Raw genomic sequence first — 10802 nt, 5'->3', positions numbered from 1 at the left:
AGGGCTGTTTCATTATATACCTGCGAGGGGCGGGTCCCAACGGTGTCACAGCCAGAGGACGGGGGAATTCCAGCCTGGATCACACCCTCTCCCGTGTCAAACGCAAACAGGACCGGCTCTGTTAGTTCCCCTTGGCACGCTCGAAGCGGAGAGACGTCACTGCCCGCGATAAAATGTACTGCCCCAAGCAACACGGAGGCGAAACCGGTGGATGCGCAAAGGCTGCTCAGATCCCGGGGGAGGCTCTGCCGTTACACCTTTGAGACGGGTCTGTGCCGTCTCAATAAATTTCTGGTTAAGTGTGGAAAAATCACGGATTACAAGGTTTTCATAAAGACCAGCAATATACCACATTTATTTTCTGATTTAGACTCTGTCTTTCCCTGTAGGGTTCTCTAAAGCTCATCTAAAGGGGCTCTGAACATGGCTTCAGCTCTGATCACAGCCATCAGACTTCTACACAGAAATCATTACTGGAAGTTTCCATTTGAGACAGAGGTCAAGTTCAGATGAAGCTAAACAGGCACATATTTACATGTTGTCGGTGCAGCTCCGGGCAGACGCACGACCACAACTCGAACCGCAGAACAGGCAGAGCCTGTGGTATGATTAAATCTGTGCGTAGATTTAGTGGGGCTATCAGGCGGAAATCCTTAGAAGTAACTCCTAGTACAGCTCAGACAGAATCACTTAAAGGTGAAATAATGCTAATCCAAGAGGAATGATGGAAGCCTCCAGACTGACTCTAATATTAAAATATATTATATAATACACAGGGGGCATGGTGGCGCCGTGGGTTTGCCCGGGTCCTGCTCTCCGGTGGCTCTGGGGTTCGAGTCCCCCTTAGGGTGCCCTGCGGTGGACTGGTGTCCCATCCTGGGTGTGTCCCCTCCCCCTCCAGCCTTACGCCCTGTGTTTCCAGGTTAGGTTTTGGCTCTCCGCGACCCCCGCATGGGACGAGCGGTTTCAGACGATGTGTGTATATAAGGCACTAAGTGGAGAATCATGCAAAAAAGGCATGGGCTGCGGAGATCCAGAGACTATCCTGGTAGCACAGTGCACTAGGGTGGGTCGGGTCCTCCCTGGATGGGACAACCTCATCATTGCAGAATCCATATTTTCTTATTACATTATATCGCCGCGTTGCGTGAAGGCGGCTTGCTGCTTCCTGAGGCCGCGATCATCTCCTCGCTGGCATTTAGCTGCGTCTCTGCAGCGGCGCTACACAGTGACACGGACACGTCATTTTTCCGACAGCAGCCTCTTCTTAATGTCGTGTTTCCAAGATTTCACAATGCCCTACATCCACATCTTTGCGTTCTACTCTTGCAAAAGAGCGCAAAGGGAGGGTGTAGAGACAATGGCCTCAAAATCCTGGAGAACTAGTTTCTACAGCAGCACCTTTGTCCCTAACAGTCAGGTAATGAAGGCAAAATGACACCATATTGTCATCCATTCTTGTAGATTTCTGCGATAGGCTATCAAGGGGGCCCATGTCCGGGTGTGCGTGGCAACATGCCTGTAAGGTTTTCGTGTAAAACTGCAAATAGTTATTGTCATCAGTGTTTCAAAAAGTGAATACACACACACACACACACACACACACACACACACACACACACACACACACACACACACACACACACACATTTTCAGAACCGCTTGTCCCATACGGGGTCACGGGGAACCAGAGCCTACCCGGCAACACAGGGCGTAAGGCCGGAGGGGGAGGGGACACACCCAGGACGGGACGCCAGTCCGCCGCAAGGCACCCCAAGCGGGATTCGAACCCCAGACCCACTGGAGAGCAGGACTGTGGCCCAACCCACTGCGCCACCGCGCCCCCTGTAAAGTGAATACATGGAACCACAATAATATTTGAAGGTACTTTGAAGGATTAAATTTACTGTTGTGGAAGGACCATAAGGCATGGTTTGTGTTAAACTGAGCACGTCACTATTTGCTGTGCTCATGCTTGCAATGTTGAATGAGTCATCAGATCAAAGTTTCATCAGGAATGTTATTTTTACTGTTTTAGCAAAAAAGTACTGACGTTGTTCTCACTCACTCACGTGTGTGTCTACCCTGCAATGCACTGGGACCCCCCCCAGCTTTGTGCCCAGTGATTCTGGACCACCACAACCCTGACCAGGACGGACAAATCAATCGGTGGGTGGCACAGTAGGACAGCAAGTAGCGTTTCTGTTTTACAGCACCTGGGTGGTGCGAGAGGATGTGGGTTTGATCCCCACGCAGTTTATGTGGAGTTTGCATGTTCTCCCTGTGTCTGTTTTCTCCAGGTGCTCTGGTTTCCTCCCACAGTCCAAAGACATGCTGTTCAGGTTCCCCCACAGTGTGTGAGTGACAGAGAGAGAGAGTGTGTTCCCCTGATGTATGGATGAGTGACCCAGTGTAAGTAGTGTATCTAGCAGTGTAAATCACCTTGGTGAATAAGGTGTGTGGGCTGGTAACACTACATAGTATCCATTGTAAGTTGCTTTGGAGAAAAGCATCTGCTAAATAAATAAATGTAAAAGTAGTGAAAATGAGTGAATATATTGGACAGAATTACGGGGAGTGAAGAGCACAGCAGACACAGATAAAACAGGTTCTCCACATCTACAACAGAAATCTTACGCTTAAGCAAAACATGCAGTAAAACAGGCATTGCCTAATGTTCTATATATATATATCTATAGATTAGTCAAAGGTTTTTAACGTATCTCTCCATATTTACACCAGAATGATTTCGCATCTTTTTTACAGCTGATTGCAGACAGAAGCAGGTTACGCCATGGCAGCCCATGAAAGAGAGCATGGACTGCAACCGCTCAGCATGCAGTGACAACTCCACCCTTGGCAAGCAGAAGTTCTTTTATGGTTGGTGCCTCATCTGTTGTTCAGCTCTGGCAATTGACTTTCTGCTTGCTATGGGAACCCTTTATATTGATATTAAAGTTTAAGCCCAGGGACCTCCAGGACTGGACCCCTTAGTTGATCATTTACTGGAACTTACAGTGAATGGCTAACCTGGGAATAGGCCCAGAGACATGACAAACTGGTCTGTGGATGGTTTTTCCTGATAGATTTTCAATTAACCTGTTGAGATGTTCGGTCAAGCTCGAACTGGAGCACCACGTTTTCCTTTGCCGATGCCTAGAGAGGATCAGTGGACGGCAGAGAGCCAAGGGTGGCCAACAGAATTGTAGCTCATAAAACTACTGAAAAACTTAACAGAACTGGTCTGAGGAAAAAACAGAAAAAAGCATCACAAGGTGTAAAAATGGCAAGAATCGAAAGCCCATCGTGCCGTTCGCTCAGCAGACCTGCTTTCCCCTAAGCTATTTACCCAAGTCTTTATCAGTTAACAAGTTTGCTTAAAGGTTATAACAGTTTCTCTCCTTGCATTTCAGACAGAAGCATTTTATTTTAACAGTAAAGTCCCTGAAGGTGTATCCTGACTGCAGAGCACAAGTTCAGGTTTTGGTACAGATCCCCCCCTCAAAACCCCTTTCGGAGTCTGAAAACATGTCAACCTAAATGGAAAGGCTTGGCTGGTTGAAGTCTCTGGTGCGATCACTTTTTAATTTTTTAACCGTGAGGTCATTATTTGGAGAGCTGGAACGCTCTAATGTACCCGGTATGAATTAGTCACCTATTGAAGGACAAGCACCGTGTTGCCATAAAGTGGAACGGCGCTGTTCTTCCTCAGCAAGGGTGTGGGGAGAGAAGTCAGAGACACCCTCTTTGGTCTGCTGCTCGTTTTCTGTTCGCTTTCATCAAGGGCCCTGATAAAGGCCCTTTGGTCAGCTGACGTTGCAAAGCTTTCAAGAAAGAGCTAGTCAGTTGAAGAAAGGCGAGGAGAGGAGAAACATCCATCCATATCTGCTTGTCCCGGGGGGGTCGTGACAAGCCAGAACCTTAGGGCGCAAAGCCAAAGGGAGGGGACACACCCAGGACAGGATGCCAGTCCATCGCAAGGCACCCCAAGCGGGGCTTGAGCCCCGACCCACCGCACAGCGGGAAGCGGCCAAACCCGCCAGGCCACCGCACCCCCCCACAGGAGACACAGTGATGCATAAAATATCAAACAAATTAGCTGACAACTTTATATAGCTTTTAAGCTCATATACAGGGGGAACAGCGGGTTTAGCCGGGTCCTGCTCTCCGGTGGGTCTGGGGTTCAAGTCGTGCTTGAGGTACCCTGTGATGGACTGGCGTCCCGTCCTGGGTGTGTCCCCTCCCCCTCCAGCCTTACGCCCTGTGTTGCTGGGTTAGGCTCCGGTTTGCCACGACCCCGTTTGGGACGAGTGGCTTCTGTGCGCGTAGCTCATATACAAAGACATCAGTTCACTTTGTACACGTACGTTTATTTTTTTAGCTGATGCTTCGCCCCAAAGTGACTTGCAGTGGGAGCTGCTTCGACTTGTTTACCCATTTTTACAGCTCGGTCATTTTTACTGAAGCAATCAAGGTGGGTACTTTGCTCACGAAGTCCCGCAGCAGGATGTTGGATTTACAGTATACCTGTAGTCTCCAAGTCCAGAGGTGGCAGCTGTAAATACTACCGCGCCACCTACTGCCTCCGTTTTGTATGGCACAAAGATACATTTTCTAAATTATGTGATTTCCATATATATATTATGTGTTCTGTACTTATTATTATGCTGTGAGACACACTGCATTGTGGGACCCTTACAGCCACACTCTCACTGGGGTTCTGGCACCGTACGGTCTCGTCTGCGAACTCGCATGCTTGTGTTTGCATCCTCTGTTGTCCATCGTAGTGTTTTCACTTTCTAATTATTTAAATGCAACATATAGCCTTTGTCTTCCTGCAGGCAGTTTACGCAGAGCACAGCGGCAATTCACTTTATCAAATCATTGCTGTTTATGTAGCAAATATACTTTTTAAAAACATTTATTGAGTAAACTAAAAATTCAAGGACTCAGAACTCAAGAATATTGACATAGAATAACCAAACCTAGACAGGGGAAAGTATACAAATAAATAGATAAAAATAAATTAACAAAATAAAATAAATTACAAGTCACTCCAATGACCGTGAATATTATATCAAAACCTGAAAAATATTACAGTAATTTACTGTTTTAATGGCCTTCTTATTACACTCTTCGATCGATTTTATGTACTGTTTGCATTTTTTAAGAGAAACGGAAAAGACGGGCTTTTCGTTAGCAAATTTGGACCTGTGTGCATGATATTTAGCTCAGATAATTAAATTAATAATTTACTTATAGTTATAATAATGAATTAAATTGATAATATAAGCCTGTTTCTCCGTGCTTCTGTCAAAATGTAAGAATCCAGAGAGTACACATTCATAAAGCAAAGCAACATCCTTAGACAGTGGATCAATAATGAACTTAGAGCCATCTCTCCAGAGCTTTTTTGTGTAATAACAGCACCAGAAAAGGTGAGGCACAGTCTCTGGGTGCAGGTTACAAAGAGAACAATTTACATCTATGCCATACTTGAATTTTTTTCACCGAATGCTTTACAGGGTGGAATTTGCGTACAGTCTTAAATGAGATTTCCTTAACCTTGTTTGTTTAAGAGTATTTGTGAGTCAGCAGCCAAATGTTCACCTATGGGACATTGACAAAGGTACTCCAGTGAGCAGTGACATAAGGTACGGTGACAAGCTCATTCTGAAAGAGAGAGCAAGCTGCTCTGTTATTAGTTCTGAAGGACTGTGAGAAGCGGATTCTTCCGCAAGGAGTATCAACCACATTCGCAATGAAGATCAACGGTAGTGTGAGAGATCTCTCTCAGTAGAGGTGGCACGGTGACACAGCGAGTAGCGCTGCTGTCTCACGATACCCGGGTGGAATGAGAGGATGTGGGTTTGACCCCTGCTCAGTCTGTGCGGAGTTTGCATGTTCTCCCCGTGTCTGTGTGGGTTTCCTCCGGGTGCTCTGGTTTCCTCCCACAGTCCAAAGACATGCTGTTCAGGTTCCCCCATAGTGTGTGTGAGTGACAGAGAGAGTGTGTGTGTGTTCCACTGATGTATGGATGAGTGACCCAGTGTAAGTAGTGTATCTAGCAGTGTAAGTCACTGCGGTGAATAAGGTGTGTGCGCTGGTAACACTACATAGAATCCATTGGAAGTCCCTTTAGAGAAAAGTGTCTGCTGTACAAATAAATGTAAATATAACAAGGTGAACTCCCCACCCACGTGACAAAAGTTCACAGAGCAGTTCGCATTTCCACCACAAGGGGGCGCACAGATCCAGCGGTTCCCTCTTTTGACTCGGTTGACTTGAACTATTGGGCCTGAAAGCAGCAGCAATCCTTCTGATCCCAATGCAAACCCTCCATCCCTACACGCACACATGCATGCGCACCTCATGAAAGGACTGGAGATCCTTGAGATATCGGAACAGTACCTGTGTCAACAATACTTCACCCTCTCTCATAGTCCCTCTCACACAACAAGGAGGCTGTATATCAAAATACGGACTTGGATGCGCGCCACTCGCTGGTTCCGCCTGCCAGGGCCACATGTGAGCCAAGCAGTTTGTCAGGCCTCTTTGAAACCCCGTCTAGGAGAAACTTAAACAAACAGAAAAAGATACAAGACTGAATGGGGACTACCGACCACACATCCATCTTTGCGGGGACATCGTGGCGACAGACCGTGAGCCATTCCGAGGGGCCCCATTTGTCTTCCTCCTCGGACTCTGTGTAAACACGCAGTCATTTTGCCCTCTCTCTCATCAGAGACGTAAAGTGGTTGAGCAATCGAGGCGTCTTCCGGTTCGAGTCCCTCCTTCGCGGCTGCCGGCGCGTCTACGCCGGATCTCGTTTCACCTGGAAGGGTGCACCCCGCTCCGCCGTCTTCATCGCGGCGTCCACATCAGAGGCAACGCTGCCCCACATTTCTGGCGTTTTTTTGAAGAAGAAGAAGCGGTCGTGTATTTCAAAGGGCAAGGAGATAATCCCAAGGGTGGACAGTGATTGAGTCAGTCTGACAAATACATCTACATCTCCCAGCTCCTGTGTCCCGGGGGCCTAACTGTCGTGACACAACACACCCTTTCCCCAATCCGCGCTCCGTTTCTCCCTCTTCGGGGCGGGTTGTTTTCCCAGCCGTATCTCATACCTGCTGCTCCAAAACATCCAGAACGTTCTGCAGTCGTGCATCTGCGTGCTGTTAATAAACAGGGCCGCGGTTTGCTTACCTCGGGCACGAAACCGTCAGAGGTGGGTAGAGCAGGCGAGCACACGGCCCGAGTAACGCCACTGTTGCTTTCGAAAAATGTTCACTCAATGTCAAAGTACTGGTCCAAAAATTCACTTGACGAAAAGTCCGTACGCCTCAGGTCAAAAAGCTGCTCAAGTGCCGAAACCACTTGGATTCAAATGAAAAGCCGACATGTTCTGAACCACTAGAAATTTTAACATCTGCAAAATACGGTTCTACCTAAACTGCTCTAGAAATACAATTAGATGCTGTCAATTAGACTAACCAGATAAAAACAGAACAAATGAAAGACCGCTGTCTTGTCATTGACGTCTTGTTTTTAATGTTTATTAGCAGCCATGATTTAGCCATTAATAGTATATTAATTCAGGATAAGCACTTTGATCAGGTGTATTATTGCTGGAGCAGGGATTCAAACTTGCGTCCCTTTGCTGGAAAGTGAGAGCTCTAACCACGATTCTACCCGCTGCTCCAAATAAAATCACAACCCTCCTTTTCCATTTAGGCAAAGTCATATACAACTGTTCCCGCTTGGGGTGCCTTGCGACGGACTGGCGTCCCCTCTCCCTCCCCCTCCAGCCTTACGTCTTGAGTTGCCAGGTTAGGCTCTGGTTCCCTTCGACCCCATATGGGACAAGCAGTTCAGAAAATGTGTGTGTGTGTGTGTGTGTGTGTGTGATATACAACTGTTTACCAGCTTGAACAGCAGGGTGTTTATACTGCAGGTCATGATTCCTAACCGCTACACTAGCGACTGACCCATAGTAAAAAAACTCTGATTGTCCAATGAGTTCGTATTCAGGTAAAACCACACACGCAGGGATCGTCACATTCTATTCACGTATTCTAGCAGTCTGGACAGTTATCTAGCTTGGCAACGGTTCATTTCGGACCTCCAGATTAGGCGGTAGCAAGCACTGGCTCGAATACAAGATGTAGCTTGTTGAACTAAATGATTGTTGTAGCCAAATGATATTTCAGTGCTAACACTGACTTTGATATTGTGGCTATCAATGACGCAGCTTACTTACTACCTCAGTAGTAAACAGTGTGGTACACTAGCCACACAATGAGCAACAACTGTTTTTAGAGTCTAAGGGGGTGCGGTGGTGCAGTAGTGCAGTGGGTTGGACCACAGTCCTGCTCTCTGGTGAGTCTGGGGTTCGAGTCCTGCTTGGGATGCCTTGCGATGGACGGGTGTCCCGTCCTGGGTGTGTCCCTTACGCCCTGTGTTGCTGGGTTGGCTCCGTGACCCTGTATGGGACAAGCAGTTCTGAAAGTGTGTGTGTGTGTTTTTAGAGTGCATGTGCAATTTCTGCGCACTGATTTTAACATGGCTGTAGACATGGATGAGAAGATGCGTGGGAAGTTGGGGTGGATGTGTAGCCAATACAACCGTAAGGGTTCTGTTGACTTTTTGGTTATCTGCTATCCAGCTTCATTGTAAAACTTGCTGGAAAATGTGTTCATACTAACCCAAGGTTACATTCAATATTAAATTACAAAAATTACAGGTGGCACAATGAGTTGTATTACTGTCTCACGGTGCCTTAGTGGTGTGAGAAGATGTGAGTTCGATCCCTGCTCGGTCTGTGCGGAGTTTGCATGTTCTCCCTGTGTCTGCGTGGGTTTCCTCCAGGTGCTCTGGTTTCCTCCCACAGTCCAAAGACATGCTGTTCAGGTTCCCCTGTAGTGTGTGAGTGACGGAGAGAGTGTGTTCCACTGATGTATGGATGAGTGACCCAGTGTAAGTAGTGTATCTAGCAGTGTAAGTCACCACGGTGAATAAGGTGTGTGGGCTGATAACACTACATGGAGTTCATTGGAAGTTGCTTTGAAGAAAAGTGTCTGCTAAATAAATGTAAATGGCAAATAAGTCCATAGAATCAGCACTCAAACATTTGTCTTGACATTGGTGAGAATTTGTTATTGCATCTATTTTAGTAAATGGAAATAGATTATTCACAATAATGAAAAGGAGTTAACCTCCAGAAATATGTATGTACTGTGACTGCTGACCTTCAGACTCTCTAGTTTGCTGGGCAGGTGCAATAGCTGGGGGCAGCTGGTAGAACAGTGGTTAGAGCTCCTGCTTTTGGTCGGAACCCCACCTCCAGCTGTAGTACCCTGGAAAGACGTGTTTATCGCACAGAAAACATCCAGGTCATCAGCAAGCGTAGGAAACCTTTGCTGTACAGCAAGTGTGTGTTAGTAATACTGCTGGGCAGCAAATGCTCTGTGTGTCATTTGCACAGCTGATGCACAGTTTACATTTTAGAAATGTATAGTTTATTAATTTATGCTGTTTCACAAGTAAATGAGTGATTTCGAGTGACTGCAGAAGAGAACCACACCTCTGCCCTTAATGGGCTTTCACCATCTGATCACCAAAGCTTAAGTCACACAAATGCCTGGCTGGACAGCAAACACACCACCGTAAGAGACATACTTACACACAAACAGATAGACAGACAGATTTCATCCATTGATTGATTGATTGATTGATCGACTGATTGACGAACAGGCACTTCATTAATCCCTAAGGAAATTGCATAGCTGTATAAGTGACCAGGGCCCACGTGCTTAATAAACACGGCCAGGGATTATCCTTCCGAAGGTTCGGACTGAAGCACCTGTGATCCGTTTACTCTTTTTGAGCCTAGCAGCTGTAAATATGTAGGACCAGGATGAGGAATGAGCTGCAGCAGAGCCCCGCGGTCTACCCAGTAATCTCCCACAGCTCACCTGGTGATGCACACAGTGTTCCTTTGGGTCCTGATAACAGGTTCGAGGGGGTGGCTTAGGTCCGTCGTGTTGGCTTGCTGTTTATGGGATTTGCGAGCTCACGCTAATGCAGCAAGTTTAGAACCCTTGGGGGGCCCATGGAACCGGGGGGGAAGGGAAGGGATGTCAAAAAGGAGACGTTGACCAGTTCTGGAAGTGACCGCTCATCAGTGTAAACGTTCGCCCCTCCTCCCTCCGCTGCCACAGCTGTCAACCCGGCAAAGCCTCTGCAGCGAGAGCCCGCTTACATGCAGGATCTTGTCCATTTTAGCACGTAAGGGACCCATTCCAGCACCGGTATCTATTCAAATCTTCCAGTCCTGGCAAATGGCTGGGGTGTGTGCGCTGTTAGGGGGAGCGTTGGGGGCAGGGGGCACGTTTCTTGGGGATGTAGATACGGTCTGCTGTAGCCCACCCTGAAAACGAGTCTTAAGAAGACCATTTCTCAATCGGCAGTCCCACATGGACCTGGGTTCAGTAACAGAGAGCGCACGCACACACACACACACACACAGAGGCACACTCTCCTGTTTTGGGACGGAGCACGGCTTGACTGAACATAAATCAACCAAGCGGTCTCGTTTCAGCATTCCTTCGACCGCTCCGTTTGCGGCGCTGCAATGTGGCGGACGGCGGCCTGTGCTGGGGCCCGGTTGCTAAGGGGTCGGGGAGGAAGCGATCCGCGTAGATACACATAAACAAACAGAATTCCTGCCGAGACCTTGTGTGTGTGTGTGTGTGTGTGTGGGGAGGGAGTGGATTCACATTAGTCTCTCCGTCCCCGGCTCA

Source organism: Scleropages formosus, chromosome 16 (genome assembly GCF_900964775.1).
Source record: "Scleropages formosus chromosome 16, fSclFor1.1, whole genome shotgun sequence".
Lineage (NCBI taxonomy): Eukaryota > Metazoa > Chordata > Actinopteri > Osteoglossiformes > Osteoglossidae > Scleropages > Scleropages formosus.
The sequence above is the reverse complement of the archived record's forward strand: the minus strand, read 5'-3'. Positions refer to the sequence as shown.